The sequence below is a fragment of the Galleria mellonella genome, unplaced genomic scaffold (assembly GCF_026898425.1).
Source record: "Galleria mellonella isolate WM207_F2 unplaced genomic scaffold, CSIRO_AGI_GalMel_v1 utg2411, whole genome shotgun sequence".
Taxonomy (NCBI): domain Eukaryota; kingdom Metazoa; phylum Arthropoda; class Insecta; order Lepidoptera; family Pyralidae; genus Galleria; species Galleria mellonella.
In genome coordinates, this window is record NW_026442049.1 from 404,305 (window position 1) to 417,637 (window position 13,333).

Below are 13,333 nucleotides of genomic sequence, written 5' to 3' on the forward strand. Positions count from 1 at the left end.
TTTGCAAAGACCACCCTCCAAATAGTAGGAAAGGAGAACGGAACCAAGAATCGTGATTGACAATTTTACTGAAACAGATCTGAATTGTTTATTATATTATATAATTATATATACTAAAAAGGACAGAAAAAAAACCAGCTAAACCTTCAATAGCAAAATTAAAATAGCAAAAAATTTGTCTTATAAAAATTAACAACAGAACACAAAGTTTAAGGAAAAAGAGAAAAAAACCCATGGTACCTCTCATGCGTTGCAATTTTGAAGACTAATGTGTTATGCCTTCATGCCCTGTTATTTAAATAAAAATACAACTGCTTCACGCCAGAAACACAAATGGGACAGAAGTACCCAAGTGAACAACTACTGTACAATATCTCCCTTTGATAAAATCATTTGTACAAGTAATAACAGTTGTATATATTAATTAACCTTTAATACAACTAAAAAGCGTAAATGGCAGACTTAACACCATATGATACTTGTACTATTTCCATAAGTTCCATAAGGCGCCACCTGGTGTCGTAATATAGAATTGTCATTTTGATGGTATCCATATTCTAAACATGTCGTTTGCTCTGTACGTAATTGATAGCTGTTTAATAGATATGTGCATATACACCAATTTTGTATAGTGTTTTTACTCTAAGACAAGTTCTTGAGAGTAGAGACCTTGTACGGGCCAAAACAGTGTAGGACCGCCCACTAGGTGGAGTGATAACTTCAAATATATTGCAGAGAGTTAGTGGATGCATTCATTCTTATTATGGGTGCCTTAACTGGACATATGCCAATAAGATGTGCAGACTGTGTGGGGAGAAATCGGAATCCATTGAACATTTTTTAGTTCGTTAGATGCGTAAATGTACTGCTTTGTTGATTGATATCTTAAAATATCGTTAATAAAAAGTTCTTGATGATGGTATAAGGCATGTTGATGTCCCGATGGGTCGACATGCTTAGCTGGTCCCATATGCGAATATAAGATAAGATAGTGGATACAGATAACTCAGGAGTGATCCTTATGGCAGTCTATGAGGGAGGGCTATGTTCAGAAGTGGACAAATAATAGCTGAAACGATGTTGAGGACATATTACTAAAATTTCATTAAAATCGGTTGAGCAATTACAGAGGTCAACGTGAACGAATGTCGTGACACAGGATTTTTATATTAAGATATAAATTACATATAACGACGTGACCTTATTGTGTACGACGATCTAAAACTTAAGAATTTATACCTTTGATAATGCCTCGTTAATGCGAAACTGATTAAATTTATAGTTAAATATTAAACTGCGTTTCATATACATATATTTTACTAGAGGGACACTTTGTACAAAAGTCGATTGCTTGGATACCTCTGTACCATTCGTGTTTCTACCGTGAAGCGGTTGTGTTTGCATGGCTGTGTTTCGGTTTAAAGGGTGGGATATGACGTAAATTCAGGGTACAGAGGAATAACACCTGAGTCCTTAGAAATGGCAACGCATGGGGGGTATCATGGACGAACATTGTACTCTGTTATGTCCATGGTGCTGCTCATGTCTATAGACGACGGTTACCACTTTCCAACAGGTGGGCCGTCAGCTTGTTTGCCATTCTAAGTTGTATAAAAAAAAATATAACCTACTTTTATAATACTCTTTTTAAATATCTTAAGTAGAAATTTAAATACATTAATTAAAGAGTATGTCTCACAGGAAAAAAGTCGATATCAATTACAGTAAAAGATATTATTTTGTTTTAAAAACTGAACTACTGAATTAATTTTGATAAAGTTTCGACCAATCAATAAGTATATCCTTTTAGTAAAGGATTTTCCATATCGGCTTACAACTGACGGAGTTATGAGGTAACAAATATAAAACAAATACAGCCGAATTGTGAACCTCCTTTTTTGGAATCGATTAAGAAATACAAAATAAAGCAAAAGGAAATCTTGCACTTTAAAGCTAAATTGACTTTGTTATTCTATAATTGGCAATACGATCTAACTTTGTGGACAAAGTTTATTTTTTTTTTATAGAGAACATAAAAAAAAAATTAAGTTTTATGCTTCCATAACACTTAAGGTTGGACTAGATAAATGTTATTTAAATATATGTTTGTTTATATTTATATATGCATCTATATGTATATATGCATCTATATGTATATATTTATAATTGTATTTATTTATACTCTGTTATAGTTACTAATATATTATTTATCATATTATTTTTGCATTATATATGTTATGCTTTATATGTCCATGTCCACTCTCCACTATCGTACAGCTCACCATCGACAGAGAGTTTACTCTCGTAATACAGTCTAAATGGTCAGGTACAGCGCGGTTTCATAGATGTTTCCTTCCATGAACACTCAGGTTATGAACTGAGCTCCCTGCCGAGATTTTCCCAGGAGACTACAGTATGAGATTCAAGGGGGGGGGGGGGGTTCTTCAGATTCGGCAACGCGCGCCTAATACCTCTGACATTGCAGGCGTTCATAGACTACGGTAACCGCTTACCATCAGGTGGGCCGCATGCTTGATTGCCACCTCAGTGGTATAAAAAAAAACAAAACTTAACACTTTCTCCTTACGGGTTCTCAAAGTTGACATTACATTACATTTTTGTTACAAATTATTATTATTATACATACATACATACATATCTGTCACGCCCGTCTCCCATTAGGGTAGGCAGAAACAATGGAACGCCAAATGCTTCGATTCAAACAAACCTCTTTCGCTTCTTCCACATTCATTATTATTATCTGTATTATAAGTGAATAAACGAAAACAAATAAATAAATAATAATTAGATAAATAATAACAGCTGAAAATTTAGTTAAGATATATTTATTTTCACACAAGTATTTTAATATATTCCTTATTTATTATGTTTATGTATGAAATTGGAATAGTTCTAAAAATAACGTTGAGTTGTCATAGTGGAAACAGTTGTCAGCTGAAACAAGAAGATAATTAATATTAATAATGAAATTAAGTTCATGTTGTGAGTGCTTTATCAGTGTAACTGTAACATGTATACAGGGCCGTAGCTAAACCCAGGTTTAAGGTAGGGCAAAAAAACTGTTTTAGTACGGCAGAAGTCATGTGACTTCGAAAAAGCGAATCTATTCAATTTTATTGGGGCCTTTCATTTTAAGATAGGGCATTAAGCCTTTTAAAGTATTGCATTGCCCTTCAATGCCCCTCCCCCCACTCCGGCTACGGCCATGCCATATTAGGGTCATTTTTAAGGTATCATGGATGAACCACCAAAAAAAAAATTACTAATATAGAAGGTTGTAGAGCCTACCACTAACATTAATAACAGTGATCAATCATCAAGTGTTGACAGTGGCACGCATACTAATGGTAGCGGAATTAGACAAGATAATTCTAATGAGCCAAACAGCGAGTGGTAAGGTTTCACGCTAGTTGGGCCCCAGTAAACATCTAGTTCTTCATCATCATCATCATCACCTCTTAACCGTCCACTGATGAACATAAGCCTCCCTCTTGGGGGGTTTTGCTAGTAGTTGCCACACTTGGCAGGCAGATTGGCAACCGCAAGCTTTCGATATGTTTTAAGGGGGACACAACTGCCCATCCCTCACCGTCCCTTAGTCGACTTTTACGGCATCCACGGGAAAGGAAGGGATGGCCTATTCTATGCCTAGACCACACGACGACTTCTTCATAAAGTGTAAAAAAACAACTTAGAAAACTTTAAAAAAAATATCACATCCCATAAAAATTATATTTACCATTTATGTACCGTTGTTCACATAATCCATTCTATGTTAGGCTGATAGATTCCTCTCATACCAGTCATCATATCTCCAGCTGTAATGACAATTAATTAATTAATAAATCTATACTTATAATAAATCTGTAGAGAGGTCAATTCTGTACATGAAATATATTTCCAAAATAACTATCAGGGGGTGATTAGTGATCGATACTGATGTCAAAAATGTAATCAGTAAAATTTTTGTCTGTCTTTCTGTATTTTCGTCATAGAAACAAAAAAACGGATTTTAAAAACATGATAAAATTATTCGACGGATTTTTACGAAACAGTGAAGGGAAAAAAAATACATGATAAGTGATATATATATATATATGTTAACAGCAATTAAATAATTAAATAATAGTCATGTATCTTTTTCTCATATCCATTTCTCAGGCCGTATGCTTACTTGTGGCTGTTATATAAATGATACTAACGTTCATCATCCACTTCCATCTGGGAAGATTCCATGTCATCCATCGGCATTACTTCTGCGTTTGAATCTAAATAAATAAATAATCTTTTAATATGACACTACAGAGATATCTTTTTCAAATTACTTCATAATTGGGTAACTGGTTTTATTTACTGACTTCAAAAACAAGCAGATTCTCAATTCGTTTGTATTTTTGATGTTTGTTACCTCATATCTCTATCAGGTATAAATAAACCGGTGATAGGTGGACGAGGAACTGATGGAAAGGAGTTTTAGTCGATAATAGTACTGTTTTGAAGTACCCACATATCTCCTCTGAGCTATGTGGGTCTGCATGAAGTATTTCCCGTCGACAAAAAAAAATGTATGTATGTATTTTAATTCGAAAAGATTTATTTACAGATTTTATCAAAATAATCGATTTTAGTTAGTTTTTTTATCAATTTTTTTGTCAAATTTGTCACAAGTGTAAAGTAGAAGTCTTTTTTTGTGGGACACGATCTTTAATTATTATTTAACAACGCGAAATAGTACAATATTAATATATTACAAAGGAAAATAACTTATAATTCATGACATATTTAATATGGGAAATACTATTAGTTGAACATATTTTTTTAACCTTCACGTTGGATGAGGTTACAAAAAAATATATAAAATTTAGTTTAAAATTAAAATTGACAAATATAATGATCATGAATGGGACTGAACAATATTTCTTTTGTGATTCTGTGAAATGTATTAGTTTTATATATAGGTATATGTTATATATAATAATATTCAATAAATACAAAAGGTCCCCCTCTGGAAACTATTAAGACTAATACTTGTTGCATTTGTCACGAAACAACCATCAACAGACCTGCTTTCACTGTGTGCTGGTCAAATTTTTCTATCATATTATATATTTTAATGCCATGCCTATTTCTTTAAACATGTTAAGTCGCTGGCGTTACCATTCCATTATCATTCATTAAAAAAACAGTCACACTACGCAGTCAGACTATTGACCGACCGCAGAACAAGTTCAAGTTGGTCACAGTTGAACATTTTCATACACACAAGATTTGAACATTTACAAATATGTAAAACAGTATTTTATAACTATGAAAATGCAATTTTACAATTTATATTTAAAAAAAAAGTCTGCATCACCATCAGTTCCCAAACTAGGTCAGACCTGTATCTTGGGAACTAAAACCTAATTTTTGATACATTTTAAACAAAAGAATCTATTATAAAAACTCTTCATTAAAAGACGCCTTACGCATGCTCATGAAACGCATGTAGTCGTGAGCGTTCACCGAAGAGAAACTCAGCACCGTTGCCGCTGCCACAAATATAACCCACAACAGTTTCATGATACAAACGACTTGCTTACTGACTTAAAACCACTGAGAAACCATTGCTTTTTTATATAAAATCCTAGTAATTAATATTTTAATTAAATGAAAAAATATATTTACAACCATAACGATGGAAAATAATCAATTAACATAATTATAGGAAAAATAATAATAATTGTTCTAATTAATGCACTTTGTGCAGTTGTTTTATGCATGGAAACACGCCATGAAATTTTATTAATTTTGAAAAAAAATATTTTATACTAATTTTTTAAATTTTTGGATAATTAAGTGTTAATTAAATAACAGTGTATAATACTGTCATTGTGACGGACTATTTAATTAAATTACAAATAAAAAAAAATATGAATATACACATAATATTTTAATTATGTAGAATAAATCAGACTTTCGTTTTATTCCAGCGACAAAATTAAAAAAAAAAAGATATTTACATGCTTATTTTACGTAATCAAATTTATTTAAATGAAAATATTTTTTATTATTAACATTTTTATTACATTACATTACATACATACATATCTGTCACGCCTGTCTCCCATTAGGGTAGGCAGAAACAATGGAACGCTAAATGCTTCGATTCAAACAAACCTCTTTCGCTTCTTCCACATTCATCAATCTTTTCATACACTTACTTACGTATACTTTTCATCACGCTACGATCCATTCAATTAGAATGACGTGAACGAGCAGTGAAGGGTATCTAATATAAATGTTAAAAATGTTCTTATACAAATTATTCGAAATTTATAAACATTTTACACGATTTTCTTAATAGCGATTAGTCTAATTTCTTTAACTTTTTTGTCACCATATAAAGGACGAGCCGCTAGTTTATAATATTATTAGCTTTTTGTTTATTACTTCGTACGCTTACATTTAAGGAGTATGTATTTCTATAAACATATAAAACATAAATTAACATATATAAGCTGCTTCCCGTCTCTCTACCATAAGCTCCCTTAATCACCTCTGACGACACCCACGGGAAAGGAAGTGGTGGTCCATTCTATGCTGGGACCGCACAGCACTGTTTTCTCTACACTCCTTACGAATATAATGATTAAAAGAATGACAATAACAAAATATTCAACCGAAATATGCTATGCAATAACTTGGCATGCATATTACTTCATGGCCCACTTTGGTATGAGTGAAAAAAACGCACTTTTGTAATGTCACGCAGATGTCCACACTATATGTGCGTATGTGGAGCAAAACGGACAGACATACAGTTCATAGGATGGTCTTGGTATAAGCGACAATCGGTAGCGTTGTTGCTGAATGTTGTAATAAAACTATTACATATGTAGGAGTAGCGCCCTCTGGTGTCGTGTTTCCTGAATAGTTTTATTATATAGAGAAGGTTCTAGAGACCTGGGGGTGGTTAACCCTGGAGTTGAAGCTAGGGTAAAAGGATTCTCCTCGAGGCCCAGATCAACCTTCCACCAGAGGATATGATGCCCTGATTGATTGATATATGAAGGAGTCTGACATAGTTTACCGGATCTTGGCTTTATGTGCCTACCGAATTGGAAAGCGATGACATTACTTTTAAATAGTTGATATATAAACTTGAAAATTTGAATAATTCAGTAAATATAATTATTTTTTATACATACGACTACATATATAATATATGTAGCTTCCAGAAAAAGCAAAACCACTTTATCTTTCGCCATACTTTTGTTTTATCTTTTATTTAATCAATTTTCCACTTTATGATTAGAATTTACCAAAAGGAAGACTTTGTAAAAAAGTCGATTGCTTGGGTACCTCTGTCCCTTTCGTGTTTCAACCGTGAAGCAGTTGTGTTTGCATGGCTGTGTTTCGGTTTGAAGGATGGGATATGGCGTGAATTTACTAGATACAGAGGAATAACACCTGAGTCCTCAGGAATGGCAACGCATGGGGGGTATCATGGGCGAAACAGTATACTCTGTTATGTCCATGGTACTGCTCATATCTATAGGCGACAGTTACCACTTTCCATCAGGTGGGCCATCAGCTTGTTTGCCATTCTAAGTTGTATAAAAAAAATTATTTATTTTCTACCGACTTAAAAAAGTATCAAATTCTCTATTTGGCTATATTTTTATATATAATACCTCAAACTCCGTTATTTAAAAACCGATTTGAAATTACTGTTTTTATTTGAAAAATTAGTTTTCTGATTGATTCTATAGAAATTTCAGCACAATCTATCCAGTAGTTTGATTTTATCCAAATTAACTAGTTTTCCCATGATTAAATAATTTAAATACATTAGATAGTGCGTTTGACTTTAATTAATTTGAATTTAATTATACTTAAAAATAGACTGTGCTCGCTCACCGCTTGTGTCTCGCACCAAACTATGTAACATGTAGGTGCAACTGAGAGATAATGTGAGTCGGAATCATTGTGATATTGCAAAATTCGGCCTACATTTCAAGGAAGTATGCTCACTGATTAATAGATACTTGTATTTATTTATTTATTTATTAATTTAATTTAACGATGCCGTTTTAGGATTTATTTATTTATTCACTCTTTATTTCAACTTAAATAGAATAATACAATGATAAATTTATATTACACTTATGAAGTACAAAAGGCAGTCTTATCGCTAAAGCAATCTCTTACAGATAACCTTTGGGTTGAGGGGAAAAGAAAAAATATTAAAAAATGAATCTGTGTCATATAAAAAAAAAAAACTTTTTATTTATATGATTTTTTTAAAGCGTTTGTTTCTAAATGTAACAATGAATACCTAATTGCTATCCTAGGGGGGGAAAGGGATTGTTAATGATGGGGTCTAGCTGTTCCTTTATTAGCAATATACTCTTTCAGGTCGAATATACTCTGCCAAAGCCGCAGGAAATACCTAGTGTATAATAATTTTAATTTTTACATTAAAAAAAAACTAAAACTAACTGAATTCCTTAGCATCTCTGCCTACCTCGCAAGGGCATGGCGTGAAAATACACAAATAGATAGCATTATAAAATAAAATAGATAGGATAAGAAAGGATAAAAGAAGGAAATTATTAAAAAGTACAGAACCTTTAAATCGCCAATTCCACTCACACTTGCCACGTTTTTATTATTTATTTAAAACCCTAGTTTGCCCTTCAATTAGAATTAACGTGTCCCAGTTTGTAAGACAATTACCCATTATGTTATTTCACGCACTCACGCGCAAGGGCGATGTTGGTTTACTACAGTATTATCAAATGGTCCGCCTTTGTACACTCTGAACTCTAAATAATAGTGTATTTAATTTATTATAAAATTGTATAATATAAAAATCAAAAATAAATCGGTGTACGATTTAATTAATTTTTTTTATACAGCTTAGAATGGTAAACAAGCTGACACACCCGATGGAAAATGGTAACCGTTGCATAAAGACTAAGGTATTTTGATTTTTTTGATTTTTGATAGGTGAAAATGTTATAGTAACCCCGCCTGCGCTAACAGGATACGCTGGCGGAGAACCAGTGAAGGGTGATAGATGAAAAGGAAAACAGGCCAGTTAGCCCATTATGATGAATTCATCATGAATTAACCATGATAGTTTCCAGGGAGAACCGCGAGGAGGTCGACCTGGTTGGGTATATTGCTAGCAATGGGATTCTCAGTCTCCATTACTAACAATCCCTTTCCCCCAGACTAAGGTATTATGCCTCTGTACCCTGTAATTTCACTGCCATATTTCACTATTCAAACCCGAAACAAAACAGCTTCACAAGAAAAACAGGAATGAAGTCTTCCTCTGGTAATATACATGTAAGAAATATTTTCTGTCTAAATGAAATTAATTTCTGATGAGACCAGTCTCACTTGAAAACTGTATATTAATGTTTGTTTCTTTTTTTTTTTGTTACAGGTAAATCTAATAGCTATCTACAATGTGTACCTCTAAGTTGACAGTCCAATGAAGGTACGTTATTCATAAAAAAATATATTTTTATTATTTATTGTAGAACATTAATACTATAATTATTACAAAGAAAAATACCTATTACATGAATTTTATTATATATTATATATATTTGCTTGCATACTTTTACAGCGGTTATCTCAAAATGACTCACATGCATTTAGCTGGCGTGTAATAATGACTTTAATAATTTTTAGATAATTATTTTTAAATTATTTCAATGACGCCAAATAAGGACGATACCAATAGCAATAAATTTTATATACTGAAAGAAGAATCATCAAAAACGGTACGAGTTTTTATAAAAAATCCAGAATTGAGAAAATTCTCATTTTTTTAAGATAGTTGAAAAAACTAGGTAAATAGCTAGTAAATTATGTAATGGGAATAGAGTTGTTGTTACTATGTCTTATTATATAATTTTATGACAGCCTAATTAAAATTAATACATAGTCAAATTAATTATGAACTAATATATATAGTACATAAATATAAAACTAATATATTTCATAGAAGTACAAATATATATATATATATATATATATATATATATATATATATATATATATATATATATATATATATATATATAATATAAGAGGTTTCAAATTGCAGTGCAAATAAGTAAGATTTAGAAGTCTATCATTTATCAAACACGCGAGCAAAAAGTGACAATGGCGGGCGCTCTACATTTAGTGAATGGATACATTAAGGACTATCATTTTCGGCCTCTCTAACATACCGATGCGGACAGACGGACAAATGCATCTGTCAATTTCGATGTTGAAATTCATCTCTGTATATAATTGTAGAATGTGGAATGGAAGTGAATATGTTCCATATTTAGTCTTTATTATAATATCAGCCGTTTATTGCCCACTGCTGGATATAGGCTTCTGCCATAAAAGGGATCCTTCATAATTCCATATTTAGTTCCATCTTAATAAATTAATATTACTTACACTTATGTAAAGAATTTTAAAAGTAATTATTTCGGTGTTTGGAACGTGATAGTATCCCTTATTAATACATTACTGCAGCGGCCAGCAACTGAGGCATTGATGGACGAACGTGCAAATGTGGACCGAGGCGTAGCCGAGGCACACGTACGTGAGTCCATCAATGCCTAGTTGTGGCCAAGGCTTGTATAGTACTTTTCTCAAACAATGCGCGGAAATCAAAAACACAATTTTACTTTTTATGTTTAATGACGTATAACGAACAATAATAATTTTTCACGCACCATAATGTTCTTTAGTTTTTTTTTTTTTGTCAATAAACAGCTTTCTATTTGCAAGCCCATTCGCAATTTAAATAAAACCTTTTATTAGTTACCTCCTTGGTAGCCATGTTTCGAAGTAAAAGGTCATTCCATTTTTTATTTACAGGACAGATATGAGTTTACATAGTAATTTATTTGGCCGCAAAACATGACAGATATGGATTTTCATACAACTTTTGCTGGCCGCTGCCTGCATGTATCTTGGCCAGTACGGTAATTTTGATTTATCTCGAAGAAGATTGTCAAAATAATGCTCACATTTCCAAGCATGTTTGAGAAAATATTATTTTCTCTCACTCAGGACTCACGTATTTGTGCCTCGGCTGCACCTCGGCCCACATTTGTACGTTCGTCCATCAATGTCTCAGTTGCTGGCCGCTGCAGTAATGTACTATAAACTTTTAATGTCTTAATTATATATTGTATTGAGTTAGATATTTACTTTATCTCATAAATCAATATTTTTTGTATTTCTGCAATTTTGTGACTAAAATACTTATATGTGGAGGTAATATTAATAAGATTGTAATATTATTTTTCAGTATTTTTATATAAATAGGTCTAGTCATGTTTGCATTTCCATTCAGGTATTTTATTAATATAATATTATCTACATATTTATTACTCTACTGAAAATAAATATATATCACAAAGTAACTTATTCAATATGATTCGTGTTGAAAATGAAATAATTAAATAAATTATAATAATATGTAAATTTTTAATTACATTAAATGAAATACAAAAATTTAAATGAAATACAAAAATCAACCTAAAAATATGAGTTAAAAATAAAATTCATTCAATCAAATACCAGGCGAACAGAAAATACCAAGAGTAAGTACGTTACGTATGCATGGAATGGTCATTTGTGATAATTCAGAAACTACTGATACGTGATTTATTTATACATCAATATCATAATTAGATCTGTCCGACCGTCTGTTGCGACAGATAATCGCACTGGGAGCTACACAGCTCTGGGCCATTTGTGGCTAATGCGATTGGCCTGCATAGCTAATCGACGTGTCAAGCCGTGGACAGGTGGATTTGAACAGAATATTACGTGTTTGATTACAAACTGGCAAACAGGGGGGAAGGGAACGTTAGTAATGCGGGCTACCAGTCCCATTGCTAGCAATATACCCTGTCAGGTCGACCTCCACGCGGTTCCCCCTGGAAACCATCGTGCTGAGTTCCATGTGTATTCATCACGATGGGCTGACTGACCTGCCTTTTTTCATTATTCACCTATCACCACTCACTGGTGCCCCGCCAGCGTATATCGATAGCGCAGGCGGGGTTACTATTCCATTAATCATCCATAAAAAAAAAAACTGGCAAACAACTGAAAAAGAGGTTTCAATATTTTTTTTTTTAGTAAAAACGACATTGGGAGGTGGGGAGTACTGTTAGTCAATAACAGTGTCTAGCAATACAGCGTGTATAGCTTAATCGGTCGACCTCCACACGGTCTCTGTGGAGAATTTAGTAACCCTATCACTAGGAATATACCCTATCACGCTGACGATCCATCCATCTGTCGGAAAACGTCGTGATTGATTCGTTAGTGAATTTGTCACGATGGGTAAACATTAGTTACAATTTTATTGTCTTAGTAATATAAAATATCGATCCCTATATATTTAAATGGAACGTCACTTACAGCGGATACAATCATTATATGTCCAGTACTGAACATAGGCTTTCCCCATAATCCCTGAAGACTGCCATAAAGAACGGTCCTGAGCCACCTGCATGCACTGACTCCCTGCAATGCATTTGAGGTCTTCCTACATTACGTTTGTATATCGTTAGATAAATATATCGTAAGATATTAAATACATAGTAATATATCATCTTGGAGGGAAAGGAATTGTTAGCAATGGAGTTTGACAGTCCCATTGTTAACAATATGCCCTATTCTTTTAATGGCTGATAATGGAATGGTAACCCCGCCTGCGCTATAGGGATACGCTGGCGGAGCACTAGTGAAGGATGATAGGTGAGGATGAAGCAGGTCAGTTAGCCCATCGTGACGAATTCAATAAGAATTATTCACGATGGTTTCCAGGGGAACCAAGTGGAGGTCGACCTAACAGGGCATATTGCTAGCAATGGGGCTGCCAAACTCCATTGCTAACAATCCCTTTCCCCCTCCAATATACCCTATTAGATCGACCTCCACGTGGTTCCCCCTGGAAATCAACGTGAACAATTCTTGTTGAATTCGTCACGATGGGCTATCTGACCTGCTTAACCTTCACCTGTCACCTCTCACTGGTGCCCCGCCAGTGTATACCGATAGCCCAGGTAGGGTCACCATTCCATTATCAGCCATTACAAAAAATACATACGAATTATTGGTAGTTTGTAAGTAAACGAAATAAACTAAATTTAACTCATGATAGTATTCAAATTTTTTTTTATACTAAATTTGTCTTTTTCATTAACTACAGTAACCGCGTTTACCATCAGACGGGCCGTATGCTTGTTTGTTATCATGTAGTTTAAAAAAAATTACAAAGTTCTGATTT

At 33.2% G+C, this 13,333-nt stretch overlaps 1 protein-coding gene and 1 long non-coding RNA gene across 2 annotated transcripts in view; one reads left to right on the plus strand and one right to left on the minus strand.

Annotated features, from left to right (window-relative positions):
* LOC113522924 (angiotensin-converting enzyme-like) overlaps positions 1–13,333 on the plus strand; it is a 240,775-nt gene that overhangs the window by 136,522 nt on the left and 90,920 nt on the right. The gene's annotated exons all lie outside the window — the stretch shown is intronic.
* LOC128200680 (uncharacterized) lies at positions 2,831–5,619 on the minus strand. The gene is made up of 4 exons (XR_008252843.1): positions 5,490–5,619; positions 4,224–4,289; positions 3,761–3,839; positions 2,831–2,955 (listed from the first exon to the last, which is right to left on the minus strand). It is a non-coding gene; the product is annotated as an uncharacterized LOC128200680 (long non-coding RNA).